We start from the raw sequence: 7,255 nt of genomic DNA, 5'->3' as shown, positions 1-7,255 counted from the left end.
TGAGTGTAAGTAATCTCTATGCTTTGATTTTAGCAATCAGCATATAAAAATATTGCCTAAGCCTCAAAAAATAAATCACCATAAAGGTTCATAGCCTCATAAAGTTTGGTAAATAAGCAACAGAATGGTTTGGAGTGCATTCATAGGACATAGAAACACAGCATTTGGAACTGTTAGCTGAAAGTAAAATTGAATAAGATGTACCTGTATAAGGCTTACCTTGGAGATGAAGGAAGATGCAAAATCAAATTATGAAAAGTAATATTTTCAGGGACTGCAATGTATGATGTTTCTAGGTAGAGTTCAATTTACTGAAGATAAAGATACCATGAAGCATAGCAAACCTGACTATATTTAAAATAGAAAATCATTTCTCTACTTGAAGGGAAGTCTATTAGCTACATTTTAGTAAACCCTGAACCAAAGAACCTATGAACTTCACTCTTCCAGCAGGAAGTATCTTGAGTCGGTTCAGGCTGTATTACAGGCTGGTCATTACAACACTTAGAAAAAATGTTATTGTCATCTCCATATTTTACCCAACCTAAGTATGATGGTTTCCTAGGGCCATAACAAAGTACCACAAACTTGGTGGCTTAAAACAACAGAGATTTATTCTCTCACAGTTCTGGAGGCCAGAAGTCTGAAATTAAAGTGTCAACAGGGCCATACTTTTTCTGAAGGCTCCAGGGAAGACTTCCTCCTTGCCTCTTCCTAGCTTCTGGCAGTGGCCGTCATTTCCTGGCTTGTAGACTCATCACTCCAGTATCTGCCTCTGTCCTCAAGGGGAGTTCTTCGTGTATGTCTCTGTGTCTTGACATGGCCTTTTTTTTTTTTTGGCCGTGCGGCTTGAGGATCTTAGTTCCCTGACCAGGGATTGAACCCGGGCCACAGCAGTAAAAGCACCAAGTCCTAACCACTGGACCACCAGGGAATTCCCAATATGGCCTTTTCATAAGGACACCAGTCACTGGATTTAGGGCCCAATCTAATCCAGTGTGATCCCAATTTCACCTAACTAGTTATATCTGCAAAACCCTGTTTCCAAATGAGGTCACATTTTGAGGTTCCAGGTGGACATGAATTTGCAGGGGACATTATCCAACCCAGTACACTAATCAATGATAAAAATATTTTTTAATAATCAAATATCTTCCAGGAGTCCACAATTTCTAAACATGTGCACTGTGTTTGGAGGCCAAATATAAGTACTCCAAATTATCCTTTTAAAAACAATGGATACATGTACATGTATGGCTGAGTCCCTTGGCTGTGCATCTGAAACTATCACAACATTGTTAATCGGCTAAACTCCAATATAAAATAAAAAGTTAAAAAAGAAAAAAGAAGGGTTTTCTTCTTGATCCTCGAATGACTGAAATTATATCTAAGCATGGAACAACTTCTGCTCTGGGGACAGTGACGCAGACTACTGTTGCTATTCTTTCCTTCACTTTTTAAAATCATTTTTTTAAACCAAAGATAGTTCCTTGTTTAAAAAAAAATGCTTCAGGCTGTTGGGGAAATCCATCACCTGTTTATCCTTTTGGAACAGGACTTTCTTCAGGAATGTATTCTCATTTTATGTAGTTACAAGATGGATTCCATTTTTTCTTGTGTACTCTATCACCCTGACTTAGATAAACTCACAATGCTTCTTGGCTTCAGTAAACAAATGAATAATGCTAGAGAAACAGATGACAGTCATCATTAAGATTAAAGAGCAAAGCCATGTGGTTAAAATATAAATTTGAAGTCTAGACTTACTGTTTTCATGTAGGGAGAGGGAAATATCTCAGACATTTTATATTCCAGAAATTGAGTTTACAGTGGTGCTTATACAAGGAGAAGAAACAATTGTACATTTGAGGGTTTTTTTTTTTAATAACCTAAGTTTTGGGCTAAGGCTTAAAGGAAAAAAAACTTTATTTCCCAAGAAATGGGAATTTTGTGAATTTTTGACTTTTTTTTTTTTTAATTTTTGACTTTTTAACATTGATTTTATGGACCCTTTAACCTTCCCTGCGCTTGGGCTCAAATACATTCCTTCAGATGCTTTAGTCCCTAAAAGAGGAGGGAATAGTCTAAGCCACACCCAAACCTCTGATTCTCATCCCACTCAGGTTCATGCAGGTTCAGAAAATGGGCAGAAGACCTAAATAGACACTTCTCCAAAGAAGACATACAGATGGCCAAGAAGCACATGAAAAGCTGCTCAACATCACTAATTATTAGAGAAATGCAAATCAAAACTACAATGAGGTATCACCTCATACCCGTTAGAATGGGCTTCATCAGAAAATCTACAAACAACAAATGCTGGAGAGGGTGTGGAGAAAAGCGAACCCTCTTGCACTGTTGGTGGGAATGTAAATTGATACAGTCACTATGGAGAACAGTATGGAGGTTCCTTAAAAAACGAAGAATACAACTACCATATGACCCAGCAATCCCACTACTGGGCATATACCCAGAGAAAACCGTAATTCAAAAAGACACATGCACCCGAATGTTCATTGCGGCACTATTTACAATAGCCAGGTCATGGAAGCAACCTAAACGCCCATCAACAGATGAATGGATAAAGAAGATGTGGTACATATACACAATGGAATAGTACTCAGCCATAAAAAGGAACGAAATTGGGTCATTTGTAGAGACGTGGATGGATCTAGAGACTGTCATACAGAGTGAAGTAAGTCAGAAAGAGAAAAACAAATACCATATATTAACGCATATATGTGGAACCTAGAAAAATGGTACAGATGAACTGGTTTGCAGGGCAGAAATTGAGACACAGATGTAGAGAACAAACGTATGGACACCAAGGGGGGAAAATGGCAGGGGGAGGGGTGGTGGTGTGATGAATTGGGCGATTGGGATTGACATGTATACACTGATGTGTATAAGATGGATGACTAATAAGAACCTGCTGTATAAAAAATATATATAAAATAAAATTCAAAAAAAAAAGTCATAGAAAAAGATATCAAATGTATGGTTACCAGAGGTGGGGAGTGGGGGGAGGGGGACTTAGATGAAGGCAGTCAGAAGGTATGAACTTCTAGTTATAAGATAAATAAATACTAAGGATGTAATGTACAACATGATAAATATAATTAACACTGCTATATGTTATATGTGAAAGTTAAGAGAATAAATCCTAAGAGTTCTTATCACAAGGAAAAAAGGTTTTTTTTCTTTTTCTTAATTTTGTATCTGTATAACGGATGTTCACTAACTTTATTGTGGCCATCATTCCACGATGTATGTAAGTCAAATCAGGATGCTGTAACTTACACAGTGCTATATGTCCATTATATCTCAATAAAACTGGAAGAAAATAATTCACCCACAAAATAATAAAAAGAAAAAGAGGAGAGGACACAAGACAGAGGCAGAGATTGAGGTGATGCTGCCACAAGCCACGGAACGCCAGGAGCCACCAGAAGCTGGAAGACACAAGAAAAGGTTGTCTCTTGGAGCCTTCAGACGGAGCCTGGCCCTGCCAACACCTGCATTTTGGACTCTGGCCCCTGGAACTGTGAGAGAGTAAATTTTTTTTGTAAAGTCACCGAGTTAGCAGCCCTAGGAAAGTAATACAAACATCTCTTGCTTTTTATGACTCAGTTCTCTTTCTGCTATACCCTTTGCAAGAATGTGGTTATTAAACTCAACAAGTTAAAAAAAAAAAAAAACGGGGGTTGGTGAGCTGCACTGCAGATCTGGGTAGTAGGTCTTGATTAGATCAGCTCCAACTTCTCGCTGAGGACCAGCAATTACATGGAGAGAAGGAAGAAGGAGGCAAAGCTACCCGCCCCACGGTGTTCACATTAAATATTCAGTAGTTAACTTCTTGCATTCTATTTGTGGCCGAGATGATGAAAGATTATTTGAAATCAGCACAGAAATGTTTTTTGCATCTGATTTTAAAGCTGTGCTTAAATATAGTGAGAAGAGCACAGCAAAGTATGTATAGACAGAATCTTCTAGAGCAATCTCTTTCTGGAATTCCCCAAGACTCATGCCTGAGCAATACAGACATTACCTAATAGGTAGCTTTCTTGACTACATAAGCCAAGATAATTACATCAGTTGTTTCCACCCAGACAGGATCCTACCTGGACAGGCTCTCTCGCTGACACCTGGTAAGGCTTCGTAGGAAAAAGGAAACTTGACTAGCTTGGGCTACAATATAAAAGTATTTCTTAATCTTTAGAGTTTAAATCATTACTAGTGTTTCTAATTAGGTCCCCTAAAGCCCTCATTTCTGTGTCAGGATACTGATAATACTATCTAATAATATAACAGACAGTATCATGCATTAAAACTGCTGTTCTTATTTTTCATTTGCCAATCGTTCAATTTAGACCATATGGGTTGTATCAGGTACAAGGTAACCTCACGAGGTTGAAGCAGGCTAGATTTCATTTCCATCCACCCCCAAGACAGAGTTTAACTTTACATTGGGCTTAATTGACATCACACCTCCCATGTGATAGAGGCCTTTACTTTTTTATTTATATAGAATACATATATACAGAAAAGGGTTGGCAACGTAATTCCCTGATAAAAAAGCTATGTATTTTAACTTCTTTTTCTCTGTTATACAAATACACATCACTGAATTTTTTAAATAATTTAGAAACAAAATCTACTTAGTGATGATTTTTCACTGCTTCTGATTCAAATCATTTAACTTTCTAATGGCCAAGACAACAGCACCCAAATGGGTGGTATCTGGGGAAATAAAGAAAAGGTCACCTTGGCTGCACCCCCCCACCCCATCCTCACCTCCCTCACTCCCTTGGCTTCACATGGCATCTTCACTCTACCCAGGGTTATTCAAAATCCAAAATCGTAAATTGAAACACACTGACTTAGTTCTTTCTGGCTGCTGTAACGGAACATCGCAGGCTGGGTGGCTTAATAACAACAGAAATTTATTTCTCACAGTTCTGGAGGCTGGAAGTCAGAGATCAAGGTGCCAGCATGGTGGGGTTCCGGTGAGGACCCTCTTCAGGGTTGCAGATGGCTGTTTTCTTGTTGTATCCTAGAGGGAGAGAGGGAGAGAGAGAGAGAGAGAGGAAAAGAGGGAGAGAGGGAGAGAGAGAAATTGAGAACGAAGAGAAAGGGAGAGGGAAAGGCAAGCTCCTGGGGACTCTTCCAAGGGCATTAATCCCATTCATGAGGGCTCCACACTCATAACCTAGTCACCTCCCCAAGACCCCACCTGCTGATACCGTTACATTGGGGGCTGGGGTTTCAAAGTATGAATCTGGTGGGGGGGGGGAGAGGGACACAAACATTCAGTCCCCAACACACACCCTTCTTGGATGGCAGTCTCTACCTCTCAGCCTCACTCCCTTCCACCCACTACCTCGCTTTTCAATTTCATCAAGACCTCTAGGCACCTGAGCCCTTTTCTGTTGATCAACCACGCCCACTCCCTTCCTTACCCGCAAAATACGTGGTGCTTCCTCACCTCCTTTCCTACCAAGCTCTTCAACTCCCTAGTTCCCTTGTCCTTCTGCCATGCTGGTCCCCTAAAACCCCAACCTAGATCTAACCAACTCTCCACCTTGTCGTTGCCGTTGTGAACGGCTGGAGGAAATCTCTCCACCCCCAGATGGAACTTGACATCGATGCTGCCAGTTGTAGGCGCATGTTTCCCTGCTCAGCTGTTCCCCTCATGCTCCAGGGGCTATTTTCAACCTTCTCAGCTTTCTTCAAACCTTCGACCCCAGGATGGCAGATACAGTCAGCTGGGGAGCCAACCAACGTCCTCTTCTTCCAGGACACCCAGGAAAACTACACTCCACAGCCCCTTGCGTCTGGTGTGGTGGTGCTGCTGAGATCTAGCCCCGGGCCTGGCCCAGCCAAACCTCCCATAAATGCTCCTCCGTCTCCTCCCCCTTCTGCAGGGCGGATGCTGAGGCCTGGGGCAGACTCGGGTGTAGCCAGTTAAGAATCAGAGCCTCGGGGCTTCCCTGGTGGCGCAGTGGTTGAGAATCCGCCTGCCAATGCAGGGGACATGGGTTCGAGCCCTGGTCTGGGAGGATCCCACATGCCGCGGAGCAACTAGGCCCGTGAGCCACAACTACTGAGCCTGCGCGTCTGGAGCCTGTGCTCCGCAACAAGAGAGGCCGCGATGGTGAGAGGCCCGCGCACCGCGATGAGGAGTGGCCCCCGCTCGCCGCAACTAGAGAAAGCCCTCGCACAGAGACGAAGACCCAACACAGCCAAAAATAAATAAGTAAAATTAAAAAAAAAAAAAATTTAAAAGAATCAGAGCCTCTGTCCAAAGTGGCCCTGAATGATTTTGCGAAGCACATCGCACGCACGCGCACACACACACGCACACCCTCCTTCCTGCCCTCTCAACTGTGTCACGTGAGTTTCACGTGAATGAGAAATAAACTTAGGTTAATGAACTTAGGCTAAACCCCTGAGGGGGGCCTGGAGAGGACATCACGTCCAGCTGCTGGGCTGACCTAATCCCCACCCCACCCTCATACAGCACGGGGCCTTGCCTCCCGTTCTGCTGAAGAAGAAAAAATGAAAACGTATTTTGTTCTCTAATAAGCGATGGAGGCCAACGAAAGGCAGCCCGAGTAGTAGGCTTTAATGTTACCTATTGTCTTCGGGGCGATGATCTTACAGAATTCATAAGGCCCGCCAGCCTCTCAGACTCAGCTTGGAGGGGAGATCTGAGGCCAGGAGGCCTTCACAGGCCCTGGTTCTGAGCTCTGCCTTTCCCCTCAGAATTCTAACCTACTATAATAGTTTTATACCCGGAAGTCTTTTATTGATCTTCCTTATGTTTCTATAACAAAAATAGGTTTATAAATTGAAACTGAAAAATTATTTCCTCTGACCACAAAGGTCTGTGTTGAAAAAATTATTTTTTCTGGATTGAATTATCTTTACCATTATTATCAGTAAATAGTTGATCAAAGTACCTAAATATTACATATTTTAAGTAATTAAATAATAAGTAAATATAAAGTAAAGCATAAGATAAAAAATATAAAGCAAAATATGGAATTCCCTGCTGGTCCCGTGGTTAGGTCTCCACGCTTCCACTGCAGGGGACATGGGGCTTGATCCTTGGTCAGGAAACTAAGATCCCACAAGCCAAGCAGCCCAAACAAACAAACAAACAACAACAAAAACAACAATAACAATAACAAAATATATATATATATATATATATATATATAGCAAAATACAATAAAATGTATTGGGAATGAAG

At 41.6% G+C, this 7,255-nt stretch overlaps 1 non-coding gene across 1 annotated transcript; it reads right to left on the bottom strand.

The window, feature by feature from the left end:
- Positions 1–862: 862 nt before the first annotated feature.
- Positions 863–934, bottom strand: TRNAK-UUU. Its single transcript has one exon. It is a non-coding gene; the product is annotated as a tRNA-Lys (tRNA).
- Between the last annotated feature and the right edge of the window lie 6,321 nt (positions 935–7,255).

The sequence above is a fragment of the Balaenoptera musculus genome, chromosome 14 (genome assembly GCF_009873245.2).
Source record: "Balaenoptera musculus isolate JJ_BM4_2016_0621 chromosome 14, mBalMus1.pri.v3, whole genome shotgun sequence".
Lineage (NCBI taxonomy): Eukaryota > Metazoa > Chordata > Mammalia > Artiodactyla > Balaenopteridae > Balaenoptera > Balaenoptera musculus.
This window is presented reverse-complemented; position numbering and strand designations above follow the sequence as displayed.